The 15,098-nt window shown below is 37.0% G+C and overlaps 1 protein-coding gene across 1 annotated transcript in view; it reads right to left on the bottom strand.

Moving 5' to 3' along the window:
- Positions 1-14,066, bottom strand: part of nck2a (NCK adaptor protein 2a) — a 66,424-nt gene extending 52,358 nt beyond the window's left edge. Inside the window, exon 1 of the mRNA XM_051906345.1 lies at positions 13,858-14,066. The gene's annotated coding sequence lies outside the window, so the exon portion shown is untranslated. The remainder of the gene's footprint in view (positions 1-13,857) is intronic.
- Between the last annotated feature and the right edge of the window lie 1,032 nt (positions 14,067-15,098).

Genomic DNA, 15,098 nt, shown 5'->3' with positions numbered 1-15,098 from the left:
CTATATCCACACAGCTGAAATGTAGCTTATCCACATTGTGTGCACGAAATATGTAACCTATGTTGAATGAATAAGCAATGGTATGCATGAATGTTGTATCAAAATTTCCTGTAGATGGTGCGAACGATGCATTATCAGGGTTAGTGGTTGACTAAATGTCTGAAAGGTTAGATTAGAAAAGGTAGTCTCTTCCAAACTAAAAAGCTAATGCAAAAGCCAAGGCCTTTTAACTGCACCGCTTAATAATGATGACAGTATGACTGAGTGTGCATGGGCCATAAAAGCTTTACTCATTAACCCGTGCTTGTCCACACCCTTAACACAATGCTAATAGCTATAAGGAAGTAATTTGAGTGAGTTTGTTTTATTAAGCTCTTAAGTTTGTAACCGTGTATGAGTGAGCACATGTACAAATAAATAATATGCTAACATACCACGCCGCCCAGGCTCCAGTCATACAAAACAAACAGGCGAGTTGGCAACAGCCCAAGACTCTCGTCTCCGCAGTGCAAGTTCAGGTCAGGTCGTTCCTGTCGCTTGTCTCTCTGCCATTCATACTCATTTTTTCCATTCTCATTTATACTTACTGCATTGAGGTTCACAGAGATTAACCCCTCGGCATCCAATCTGTTACATCCATCAAAGCTGCAGCCCATACTCGCATTCACAGCCGAACAGTTCCAGGTTTGCCAACTGATGCTGTGGTGTTTAATCTCCAAGGCTAGAACCGCAATTCAAAGCTGTCTCAAAAAACATATCTAAAAACACCATAGGAAAACTTCTCATCATAAATCTAAAAAAAAAAAAAAAAAGCACTGATGCATGTATTTTTCCCCTTGTAGAAAACCAAGGAAAATTCCCACCAACAACGACACAAGCTGGATTCTCCATTTGAGGCAGAAGGCCAGGCCAGAGTGTGAGGCAATTATGGATGTGCAAAACTACACGGTCAATGACATACAAGAGTGTCCATGATAAAGAAAAGGAAAAATCTTTCAAAAATTTAATTTAAAATATGTTTTAAAATTCTTAGAAATGTACTCTTTGTATTCATATTGGTTTCATACGGTTTTTAAAAACTTTTAGCATTGAAAAAAAATTAATTGAACTACTGTGAAAATGTAATGTGGTGTAACATTAAGTAAAAAGTAATAACATATTTTCCTTACATCTTGATTAAATGTGTACAGATTTAAAAAAACAAATTGAATTTTGAATTCAAGAAGATGCATTTATTTGATCAATTTATTTTATTGCATTTATTTGATCAAAATTGGAGTGGAATATTGTGAAATAATATTAGAATATAAATAACTGTTTTCTAATTTAATATATTTTAAAATGTAATTTATTCCCGAGATGGCAAAGCTGATTTTTTAGCATCATAACTCCAGTCTTCAGTGTCACATGATCCTTTAGAAATCATAATGTCGATTTGGTGCTCAAGAAACATTTATTAAATATAAAGTTGAAAACAGTTGTGCTGCTTAATATCTTTTTGGAAACTGTGATAATGCATTTAAAGGCACAATATGTAAGATTTTTATATTAAAATATCCAAAAAACACTTGCACAGTTTATATATTTCATTCAATTGTGTACTTAAATTATCCTAAATGTTTCCAAGAATTTGTAAATTCAGAGAAATTCACAATTTTAAATAGTGCCCGTCCCTTGTCAATTGTCAATGACGTAATATCTGTGTTATCCCTGGTTTCCGCTTGTACTGCCATAGTAACCATTGGGGGTTTCGCACCGAATAGTTCTAGGAACCAGCCACTAGGATAGTTCCCCGGGAATTAATTTCTCCCCCGGGCCATGTTCCTGGTTGCATTCACACTGGGAATAGGAACTGTGAAGCGGCCGACAGCAGCATCTTTAAGGGCGGCATTTACAAACGCTAAAAAACAGTGAACAGAGGATGCCGTGATCGGAGCTGTGTTTGTTGTGTGTCGTGGGCTTCATGATAACGGAGATGAAATGTAAACGCATAATCTATGCGACTGAAAGAGCAAAAAGTGGGGCTAAGAGACGAAATCTCCTATGACAACTTAAAGTATCGAGGCGGAGAAAAGAACACAACCCTGCAGACAACAGGTAAATGCCGTTATCGCTGTTTTCCATTTTTGTGAAGTAAAAATGTTTACACGGCTTTTTAAAAATGCTGGGTGCCGGTGTTTGACATGCGTTTGACCAGCTGGTTTAGACCCTTCTCTGAAGTAGGAGCTAATTTAGTTCCCCCAAAAGGAGTTCCTAGAACTAAAATCCTTCATAGTTCCTGCGGTGCAAACACAGCAAAATCCAGGTACTTCAGCCAATAGTTCTAGTAGGAACTATGAAAAGGGTCCTCCGGTGCGAAAGCCCCTCATGGCAACAGACACGGACAGCTGCGTAACGTCTAGCGGCACGATGTTGTTGTTTCGTTCAAACATTATGGACCATGGCAAGCAAACTTTGGGACAAAAGGAGAAATAAAACGAAGATCAATATCGGCATGACGACAAGTTCGATGATTCCACGCTCATTCACTGCGTCATCAATCTACACCTTTGTTATTGTTTTGAAGAGTTTAGCGACCCCTAGCGGCGAAAAAAAAAAATATTGTGCCTTTAATAGAACATTAATATTATAACTGTCTTTGCTGTCACTTTAATTTAATTTGCCCCCTGCTTAATAAAAGTACTAATTTATTTACCGAATTTTTGAATGGTTGTGTATAATTTTCCAGGTAAAAAATAAATTACAAATTACATACAAATTATTTATTAATAAATTTATTACATACATTACATACAATTTACTATATTGAAGGCTTTCAGAGTGTGTTTTATATCATGCTAACTGTCTAAAAGCAAAAGACTCAAATCTCTTTTATCCTCTTTAGTCAACCGGTTGATGGACGACGACTAGTTGACTACCCTGACCCATGCCTAGAGGCAATGGCCCAAGCACCAGTGGCATCGGTCCAACAAACACACACCATAGCTTCATCAGCAAATACCTTAATGTGCTTCCATGAAAGAGTGCCGTGAGAGGCAAAGCATGTGCGTTTCTCTCACGTTTTGCACACTCAGCCGACATGCAATTCACACTGCGGCACAACCAGGGCAGGGCCAGTGGACTCAGTGCAGGGGTACGAACACAAAGCGGTGGGCTCATTGGATCCACAAATGGGACATGAACAAAGGGGTGTCTTAACAGTTTAACTTAGATCCGACACACACAATCTCCAGACATTCTACAGCACACTCACGGACCGCACACAGTTCATTGCCTGACCGTTTGATGCATATTGCAGACAAAAATGGCAGGAACTGCCTGAATTACTACAATCTGGTATCTAATCCCTTCTGTGGAAAAACAAGGCAACATTTGACAACCTTTGCAAGGTTAAATCATTAATAATCAGAGTTTGTTTGAAAAATCTCTGAAATGTACAGGGGAAAAAAGGCACCTGTGGATGCCAGAACTTTACAGTAAAAAATATGGTAGCAACATTTTAGGTTTTACAGATTGAACTTAAATTGAAAGTAAATTTATAATATAATATATAATATAATGACAACCACAATAAAAACATGTGGTAATGAAAAAGCCACATGATGAATCCAAGATCATCACAAGTTGCTTTTCAACAATCTGACGCAAATACTAAAATATAGACAATGCACACAGTGTCACGCACACAAATACAAAATACAGTCATGGTAACACACGACACTAAAATTATGATTTAATAACATAAGATGTAACATACACCCCTAATGTACATAAGTGATAAGAAAAAAACTAAGATGAAACAATTATTTAAATGAAAAAACAAAACAAAAACATCAACTGTGAAGTGTCACACAGGAAATTCTGGGAAAGTCAGTTTAAGGCCTTTCACTGAAAATTATAAGATTCATTTCCAAAAAAAAAAAAAAAAAAAAAACTGTACATTTTACAGTCTTTTTGCTGTTAAATTACATTAAATGTCCCATTAGATTCATTAGTTTTTCACTGTATATAGTAAGAAAACACTGTTCACCAATTAATAGGTTTTTACTGTAGCATTTTTAAAGTCTTTAAACATTAAAATTATGCACATTTTTTACTGTGCAGATTTCCCCATTTCATATAAAGAGCACATAAAGTCAAAGGCAACTGTGTATGGTTTGAGTCTAAATTGGTGATTTGCAGAATAAGCTGCAAAGTGGACCGGACTTCATGCCCATAGTCAAAGCCTGACTACACGGGTCATGTACCCGAATTTTTGGGGTACATGTTGATGAACTAAAAGCAGTCAACTAAACTAAATAGAGGTTTTAAGGCATCGAAAAGCATTGAAAACGTACATCTAAATTCTACTGCTGGGGTCACAATGTTAAGCTTTAAAAAGCACCGTCTCTTACCATGAGTGACCTTGCAGATTATAACTCCCAGAAGAAAAAGAAAAGGGGGGAAACTGTGGAGGAAAAAAAAAAACCTGTGAAGAAAAGAGAAAGATAAAAGAAGAGATAATGGGATTGTCTATCAGGCTCCGTCACAGTTTCTAAGAAATTGGGTAAGGGTTCAAGCTGTATTGTCTTACAAAAGAACTACTGGAGGAGAAATTTCACAGAAACTGTGGCACTGCAGAAGTACAACCTCACCCATGTTCAAAGTTCACTTACGAGAAAGAATAGGTCCGGAGATGGAAAATAGCTATAGGATTACGTAACTCTTGATGTAAACACAGCTTAAAGCGTCCTACTCTACATCCGTTCCCTGAACTAAAAGAATAGGGAAGATAAGGAAAGACTCTGGGTATCAAATTCACATTATGGCGTATATATGTCTGCCTTCCAAGAAGGGATTCAGGTATCCTCAGAAAGTTTGCTATGGCTTTCTTAATATGCATGAGTGCGTTTATTGTATAGGGAACAGGGCTGAGCTACAGTAGATATTAGATACTAATGATATATTCATTATTTGTAATGATTTTTATTTTCTAAATCCTGTATAGATGGGCTAGTTCCATGCCTGCTCCTTTGCTCATAATTTATGAGTATAAAAGTGCTATAAAAGGAAATAACTTTCTTTTCTTTCAGGCAATTAATAGACCCAAAGATGTTTTAAAAAGTAACAGTAAAGGCATTTATAATGTTAAAAAAGTCTATTTTAAGTAAATGCTGTTCTTTTGAACTTTCTATTCAAACCAAAACCTGAAAAATGTATCACGGTTTCCACAAAAATATTAAGCAGCACAACCTTTCAACACTGATAATAAAAAATGTTTCTTGAGCAGAAAATCAGCATATTAGAATGATGATGGATCATGTCATAGTCGCCAATCGGTCGAGCTTCCAAGGGAAAACATGAGAGATACTCTCCGTTAATTTTAACCAATCAAAAATTTGATTGTGATTTGGGAAACTCTCTGATTGGTGGATCTCACATCGGGTCCCAGGGGGTCATAATAAATGCAATTCTACCTTTATATTTAGCTTTACAACATAGCTTGACAAAAAAATATGGGGAGTGGGTGCCTATGAATTATGTGACACTGAAGACCAGTGTAATGGCTGCTGAAAAACAGGAAAAATGTGTTTAAAACATATTCAAATAGAAAACTTTCCTTTTCAATTGTAATACTATTTAATCAAATAAATGCAGTCTTGGTGAGCCAAAAAGACTTGCCAACCCTAAAAAGACCTAACAGGACCTCAGCAACAACACCGTGAAAAACACAACTGTTTATTAAGAGATGCCAAACACTTAGACACACAATTGGATTCAAACAAGCAGAAAACCAAGTTAATTAAATTAACTGGAGCAACAGCCACCAACACTGCTCCAAACAAACCCTCTGACAAAACAAAGCAGCAAACATTGAACAAACTGAATCAGACTTGACAGTGAAAGCACATAAAGCTCAACTTCCCACTGGTACATCTTTGTTTTGTGTGCGAGTTTCTCATGTGAACTCCCCTGCTTCCTCTCTCTTTTTTCCTCCTTTCCTTCTATCTCTCACCCTCCCTCTAGCTCAATCTCCTGTCTCTTCTTCTATGTGGGTGACAGCACAAATTTGTGGTCATGACCTTTATCTCAGAGGCTGACTGTGAATGCTCAGGCCTTGGGCTGTGGAGCTCTGAAGCAGTCACAGATATCCCCACACAGTGCCTGGTCACCTACTCACAGAAAATTAACCTCACTGTCTCCAACATCTGGCAATGGTCAACATTTATTTCAACACATCTATCCATGTTCTAGCTGCTAAAACACTTGATATACAAGAATTTCTGCTGCTTAAAGTATTAGTTCACTTTCAAATGAAAATTAGCCCAAGCTTTACTCACCCTCAAGCCATCCTAGGTGTATATGACTTTCTTCTTTCTGATGAACACAATCAGAGAAATATTAATAAAAATCCTGACGCATCCGAGCTTTATAATGGCAGTGAGCGGGATCAACGAGTATGAGCTGAAGAAAGTGCTTCCATCCACATCTATCCATCATAAACATATTCCACATGGCTCCGGGGGGTTAATAAAGGCCTTCTGAAGCGAAGCGATACATTTGTGCAAAAAAATATCCATATTTAACAAGTTATGAAGTAAAATATCTAGCTTCCACCAGACTGCCTTCCCTATTCAACTTACGGAAAAAATGGAACTAGCGCAGCGTTTGTTCTGTAATTTGAATAGGGAACGTGTAGGACATACAGCGTAAGCTTTTTGAAGAATACGGAAGGCGGTCTGGTGGAAGCACTTGCGAGGCGATCATTTGTGTTTATAAAGCATATACATTTTTATTTTTTTTTAGAAAATGATCGATTGTTTCGCTAGATAAAACCCTTATTCCATTTCTGGTATCTTTAAAGCCCTTTGAAGCTGCACTGAAACTGTAATTTTGACCTTCAACCGTTTGGAGCCAATTGAAGTCCACTATAAGGAGAGTAATCCTGGAATGTTTTCATCAAAAACCTTAATTTCTTTTCGACTGAAGAAAGAAGGACATGGACATCTTGGATGACATGGGGGTGAGTAAATTATCAGGAAATTTTAATTTGAAAGTGAACTAATCCTTTAAAAGAATTTAATGTGAATTTGAATATGAATTTGAACCGTCATTTAACGTTAGTAATATGTACCTTGTTCTACTTTATTTTCTACTGCCATATCCGACCAAACTACAAACTTTCCAGCGATGTTTGTGAAAAAGGGATGTGCGCTTGACGAGCTCCCTATGCCGCTGCACGCTCAATCCACTCTGTGTGTTTCGCATCAGCTCGTGCACACCAGCTATATAGTAGAGCTGGGACAATAAATCGATGCATCGAGAATCGATTCTGGATCGATTCTGATATTTTCCAAATGTATCACCATTCTCTCTGCATCCTTATTTAGAATACATGCAGGTCTTACTGCTGTTACCCAAAAGCCATCAGACAAAGGAACTCAAATTCCTGTGACTTCTAGTTACACCTTAGCCTGCGTCCTGCTCTTCTGCACAGTCCTGTCTGAGTGAGGGGGAGGGCAGGAGAAGGCTCTGAATCAGCAGGGGAGAGGGGCAAGCAGGGCCCAAATCTGCTGCTCACTCTGAGCTGCAATGAAGCACTTAGAGGTGGTGTTGAATTTCACACTCCTGCCCTGTCCAGTGCAGAATGGCCATTTCACTGAGGAAATTCAAAACCAGCCATGCAGTTAAGAGCAGGCGACCCTTAATTACAGCCCAAGAAGCCCTTCACATGGTGTTTATGACTGGAAAATGAATTAATGATCAGTTCAGTCTGATGGCAATAGGGTGCTAAAGAGAAGGGCTGAATCTGTTGTGTCTGATCAATCATGCTCTTCCCAAGCAGAAGGGATCCATCTGTGTACTTTCAAGAAGACGAGTGTGAGTGTGCGTGTGTGCGTGTGCGCGCAAGAGAGAGCGCGCATATATATTACACAGAGTGATGACAGAACCTTTCATAAGGAAGATTAGGTCTGATATCTGCTAGTATGAGAAAACACAATCACCTTGCTGGAGCAGCTGATGGAGTGACATGATAGAGGTGCATCCCTATGTCCACGGACCGCCCGGATTCAGTTCACTGGCCAACCAGATGTATATTGTTCAGAAAACTGGAAAGCACGTACAACAATCTCAGGAGGATCCAATCAGATTGGCTGGGAAGTTATCAATCTGCTAGGTAACAAAACTTTGTCATTGATGTAATGCTAACTTTTTTTAAATACTTTTTAAAATTAATTTAATTAATTCTATTAATTTATTTGATTTATTACAATTATTTGAATACCTATTCTATAATGTATGTTTTTAATTTAAAAAAAATAAACAACATTTATTTTTAATTATTTTTTTGGGGACATAATGTCAAATATGTCAGGGTTAAACAACTCTCCTGATAACACAATGAAGAAAAAAAAAATTAAACAAAAATAGTAATTAAGTAGTTTGCCATTATACTTTATTATTATTTCTCGAAATAAAACTCAGCGATTAAGCATTTTTGTAAAAATACTACAAATATTTAAAAAAATTTGGTCTGTCAAATCAAAGTCATGTGGTGCAACCAACATGCAAAAAATTACAGGAAATTATATCATAGACCCTGACTGTGTGTCAAGGTCAGTAAGTTACTTAAAATATCATAGTCACTTAAAATATCAAAGGTTATGGCAAGGTTAATTCAGTTTGGAATATCACATGGTGCAACCTGCCAAAACACTTCTTAAGATTGATAATTATTAATAATTAATAAACATTAAAACTAGGGCTGCAAAATACTGGAAAAAAAACTGACATTGCGATATTTTGTTTTGCTGCGATATATATTGTGATATGAAAACAGTTTCACCGGATGAATTGAATAGCTCTATTTAGACAGAATTAATCTTTCTAGAATGATTGGGGTGATTTTGTGATTTTGAAAATAAACAAATTACAAGCATAGATGATTACAATAGAACAAAGATACAAATGAAATAAACAGTGCTTTATGTTTTTCAGGCAAGTCTAACAGTATTCAGGTATAGAAATTGAATAATCAGATGTAAAATAACACTGCATAGTCTTCACTGTATAAATTAATCTTTGTTAAAGCTACAAAAAAAGTGTTTCTCTTTGTATTTTGTTGTTTGATAAACATTAATGACACAGGTATATTAAGCTGCTGTCACTTTAAGAGCTAATGCACTGATCCAATATAATGAAACATCCGTTTTCTTTCTCTATTGTTTACATTCACGTAAGCCATAACCGACTGTGTTTACGATGATACTTGCCAAGACGGCCATGACAAGACCTAAAAAAAACTTCGCAATTAATCTGTGAATCATGTGCGTTTCGAACCGTGGTGCCGGTCCGATCAACTACCATCTCTATAATTGACATCACACATCGCGATATATATGCTAAAATGATATATCAATAAAATGATATGTCAGTCAAATAGCCTGCCAAACTTAATGCTGGAAAGTCATAATTCTGGATAGAGGAAGTCTGACAATAAAAAAAAAAAAGTGATAAAAGGATAGATGGAAGAAGCAGCCAGGACAGCAATCCAGCAAAGACAGAACAAAGCCATAAAGAGAAAGATGCTCTATGCCGCTATACAAGTCTGAGATAGTCCCTGGAAAGCTTGTGAAAGGAAGAGGTTCAGCCAAGGGACAGAGTCTAGTTCAATTTTCCAGTGAGTTTTCACACGATGTACAGCTCCTCAGTAAAAATCTCCTTAACTGCTAATAGTTACTCATGAGAACATTCCCCATGGTCAACAAACCTCGTTCCCTTAATGAAAACACAATTAACCAAACAATGCCCTTGTTAAATAAATTGCCCTGTCTAAATAGATGCCACCGCAACAGCACTGAACACCCAGAATGCAACCCACACAAACTAAGTACGCATGGAAAACAAAGCTAAAGGAGGCTTGAATGCTTGAAGATGAGCAATCACCTTTGTCTTTTGTGAGACTTTTGTCAAATTTACACGCCTATAAGCCAGCAAACACAGTTTAAATGCTCTAAAATCATCCAACACAATCTAATGGGAATTCATGACTATTTTACATTTTGGCAAATTGGTGGCTAATTCATATTAATTTGTACAATCTTATTCATACGATTCGCTTATGACTCAGTGATGGTTATGTTTAGGGGTGGATCTTCATGTTTTTTTCCTAAATATCTTGTTTTTGTACAATCCACATTGTACAAATTCATACGAAATCACCACTTCATAAAATAGTTATGTTTCCCTGAGAGATTGTTGAAATCATCCCTAGATTAGATCTTCATACGCTGTCATCTTTCATAGTGGCTTTGCATGCACTGAATATTCCATGAGGGGAAAAAAAAGGATTTTTTTTTTTCCGATTTAGAGGAACAGTCTCTGGAATAGTGGTGTATGATCGTTTTCACAGTCAAATCTCTTTAGCCTCCACATATGACCTATAAAAACCAGTGCTAAAGAGAAAAAAAAAAAAAATCATACACAGCCTTTCAATCCCATTCAACCAGAGGAGCGATACATTGTAGGAGCAGTGTGTGATGCGCAGAATAAATCCTCTTTCTTACTAGAGACACGCCGACCAATTCAGTTCCATCATTGCTAAATCAGCTGCATGCATAATGGCCGCTTGAGATTACAAATGATTATGGTAAAAATAACAAAACTCCAGCCTGACCTTTAACCGTCATCTGTGCGCTCTATTAGAGATGGGAAGTCTGTCTCCAGGGCCGGCAATCTGGGCCTTTATGAAGGCTCTTATTTTGGGAAAGATTAAAATTTGCTGTAGAACGGCACATCACAAAAAAAGCAATTTCCAGCTCCAAACCACAAACTCCGCTGTGACGTGATGTTGCAGATGTGAGCCTTTCCCTCCCAACACGATTTCCACAATCTAAATTTATGGATCTGAGACGATGACACGTGGGTTTTTTATTCATACCATCCAGATCCATTTCACAGCTTTAGATAGAGGGTTTAAAATAGGGTCATTTCACAAAAAAAGCGAGCCATGAACATTTACTATACAAACTGACAACATTTTAGCGGACATCCACCCAGCAAGGGAAAACGGGTAGCCTTAACCACCAGTATGTGATAAATCAATACATTTACAAAATACTAAACCACAAACTATCCGCGGCTACACCGAATACTTGCAAGACTCAGCCAAATCCATAAACACTATAATTACAGCCTTTTATAGAAAAGTTAAAGTACATTTAGGTCAAAGTTCTGAGGGAGCCAGTTGCAGAGACGTTGGCGTAAGCCAGCTGAGAGACGCAGAAAACACTTGCCTTGCAAGATTTCTAAGCCGGACGCAATTACCAACAAGCGCAAACTATAATTTCAAACAAATCATGTCTGGAACTACAAAACCAAACATGTCTCTAATTGACTGAATCATCTGCAAATCACACGTACAGCATTTCTGAACAAGGGCTGTCAGCACTAATAGATTTATATCTCTTGCCTTAACAGACTGTAACTTAATAACAGGCAAAAAAAAAAACAGCAGAAATGATGGCGGACTCCATAATTTAGAGACTGTGGTGGACATACACATCAATGAACTTACACCAAAAGCTATGTACTACATGGCAAAGCTCAGATGGAGGGAAATGCTTTGACTGAACAGTCTTTTGTTTGGAGACTGGTGGCTGGTACTGACAGAGTACCGTGTGCACAGCACATTCCAGAGAGCCTCGGTCCAGAAAACAGCACATTTGTAAATGAGATCAGTAAAAAGAGAGCTTGGGATATTTTTAGACCGTTTCAGCACTAAAAGACAGATTCAGATTCCCTCCTTTGGTCACAGAGATAAAAGAAGGAGAACACTGTGATGACAGTGTTGTATTTAAATTTTAAATAGAAAAGTTCCCAAACTATATAAGCGATGAATTTCCGAGCCTTTCACATTTGTTTTGTAAATACTAAACGGTTAAAATCTTTTCATAAGCAATCATTTCTATCTCTAGAAATCTATACATTTCAATATCTTTTTTCATTCCTGAAAATTACAGTTTCAAAATTTCCTAACATTTTTGGGTTTTCCTTGCCTTTAGGACCCTAATTATGACAGAATATGCCTGGTGCATTACGTAAGCTCAATTATGTTGTCTTTCATTGCGCAATGACAGACACTACGTGACACTTACATGAGTTTTGTAATAGAAAACGCAACCAGAGTTGTTACCGCGTTCAATCATCATGCCTAAGATTCCACATACCTGTCACTGCAAGGCAACACACTACAGATCACAACTCGTGAAAGAAACGCCAGTAGTGGGTGTGATCAGAGTGAAACTTCAAACCGGTCGAAACTGAAAATCTCCATATCATGCATTCAAATCGATATAACTCAGACAAGAAATCCTATGTTGAAGCACAGATGGTTTTGGTATTTTGTGAATGTGATGGGAATATCACACAAGTATAAGCAGCTTTTTCAATCCTCTAAGGATGTTTCTTCTTGAGAAACTATAAAAATAGGATTATTGTCTTCAAAGTAGCCCAGTATTTGAGCCACTTACAGCACGTAAGCCGAGCAGGAGAAATCCTGGTGTAAAATTCAATTATCATAATGCTGGGAAGTATGCAAGTACCGAGAGTCTGTGAAAGGGAGATGGAAAGGGATACAGTGTCAAGAACCTTACCATAAATGTAGAAAATCCACAACAACTGTAAATCGCATGATGCTTCATGTTTACTTTATGCAAAGAAACAATTTTAAACTAACTCCAGCAATCAGACAGTGTATTAAATTAACAATCTTTCTTTGGGGCTCAAATTCTCAAATGATCTTTAACTGTGTCGTAAAATCAACTATTCAAGCATTTTCATTTGCCATTATAGTTTTTTAAGCGATGTCGAGACTGACTGTGCGTACTTTGCTGTACTCGAGGATCCTCTTTATATACTTCATATAAATAAAACCCAGCTATTACTGAACTTTAACCCCTCTGCTAGCCTATGTCACTAAGCAGAAATGTGACTGTTATTAATAACATTGTTTCTGTTTTGGGTCAGTTTGACTTAGCAAAAACATACTGTATACGATTTCAAAAACTCAATGGATTTGGACCCTAAACAATGTCAACTTTCTTTCCATTGAGGATGTTTAATGTTTGACTTTTTGTTTACAGTTCTCATAAGATTAGGGAAAACAAAGTCATGAAGTAAATGTTAAGTATGTTTGAGCTATTAAAACAGATCATGAGGATTAAATACCATTGAAGCCAATCACACGTCACATCAAGATCCAAGTTTCATTCACTTCCAGAGAAGCACTTCTTGCCATGCTAATTCATTCAAAGCACTCTCGCCTCAGTGAATTACATGTATATATAAACAATAAACAACGATAGAGATAATTATCCCTTAAGGCACTGGACATATCAGTCAAGGAAAGCTGTTGTTTTACAATGTGGAATGACTCCATGGCGCGTGCACACAACATGTAGAGAATGACAATGGACATTCCCAGCAGCCAGCCATCATTTCATTCTTTCTCTAATATGACGCCTCAAAACAAAAACAAACCAAAGGCGGCATTTAAACTGTACTATAAATCAACAGATGATCCTCACTCTTACACGAATGTGTCAAATCCAGCAACTTTAAGGAGGCGGTTGGGATCTCTATTGTGGCAACAGAGCTGGTAGAGACAAAAGACGAGCGCGAGAGAGACAATCACTCAAAGTGCTCCTGTTTCTTTCTCATTTTGCATTGAAACATATACACTGATCCTCTCGATACAGAAGCAATATTCATGTAGACGCGTTACTGATCACAGTTTTTGCCAGGAAAGCACACCAAGGCAACTTTAAGCGAGCCTTTATTACTCTAGTTGACATTTTAGTGTGTTCTTCTTCTTACCTTGCAGTAACTCCTGACAGATCGGGCTTTAGGACAAGCAGAAAAACACGCTCTCTTTGCAGACTTGGGTTGGTAGGACGACACGTAGCGAATGTAAATCCGTTTCGGCGAGTTTTCGTCCGTGGGCCCAGGCTGCTGCTCTCTCTAACCCTCGGTCTGTTCAACCTCTCGCTCTCAGCCAGCGCGAGTCAATGCACGGGTGACGTCACTGCTGCCATGGCACAGCGCGAGCGAGGAGGGAGGCGCGAGAGATCTGGGTACTGCTGCTGATGATGGAGGGGCTGCTCAAATATTGAAACACTTTACAGTATATCAAACAGTAACGAAGTATGGTAAAGTTTAGAAGAATGTGGAAGTTAATATGAAAGCTGTGCCCTCATTTAATACATTTAAATTGAAAGTGAAAGATGCATGGGCCTACTAATAGTACAATTATATTTTACAATAAATAAAAAAGTATCAGTTATAGTTGAAGGTTTAGATTATCTGGTGGTATGACTTACATTATCTTAACTACATAAATAAATTATCTGGGGGCTCTCCAAAAAAAGAATGCAAAAGGGGTCCCCCTAGTTATTTTTATATTTTTATAGTTTCCCTGTAGATTTGAGAGATATATATATATATATATATATATATATATATATATATATATATATATATATATATTGGCCGATAATCGGTAAAAAGCACATTTTCCTACTATCGGCAATCAGCCAATAGTTTAAAAACAGCCAATAGTCAGTACCAATATATCCTGTCAATCAAAAGAGGGCAGGAAAATGCACTGAAATTGTGCTTTGTGTAAAGAAAATGCTAAGAAACCAATCTGATGTTCAATATTAATAGTAATTATATGAATTAATAACATTCAGAAAGTTAAGAAATATTAATTTAATCTTCAGAATTTAGTTACTGTGTGTTAATATTAATTTGAGTAATGTGTTTATGTTTATAACTGATACCAGTTACTCTGAAACAAGTTGATGAAATGGAGTTTTTATTTGCATTTCTTTCAAAATATAATAATTAAAAATATAATGATTAATTATTAATTATAATGAAAAAAAAAATTTATTTAAAAGAAGGTATAAAAGGCAGAACTTCCAAACTATCGGTATCGTTATCGTTATCGGCAGATATCAATCTGAATAATCGGCTATCGGTATCGGTGGAGAAAGTTTTATATATATATATATATATATATATATATATATATATATATATGGGGGGTTTCACAG

The sequence above is a fragment of the Ctenopharyngodon idella genome, chromosome 9, assembly GCF_019924925.1.
Source record: "Ctenopharyngodon idella isolate HZGC_01 chromosome 9, HZGC01, whole genome shotgun sequence".
NCBI lineage: Eukaryota > Metazoa > Chordata > Actinopteri > Cypriniformes > Xenocyprididae > Ctenopharyngodon > Ctenopharyngodon idella.
The sequence above is the reverse complement of the archived record's forward strand: the minus strand, read 5'-3'. Positions and strand labels throughout refer to the sequence as shown.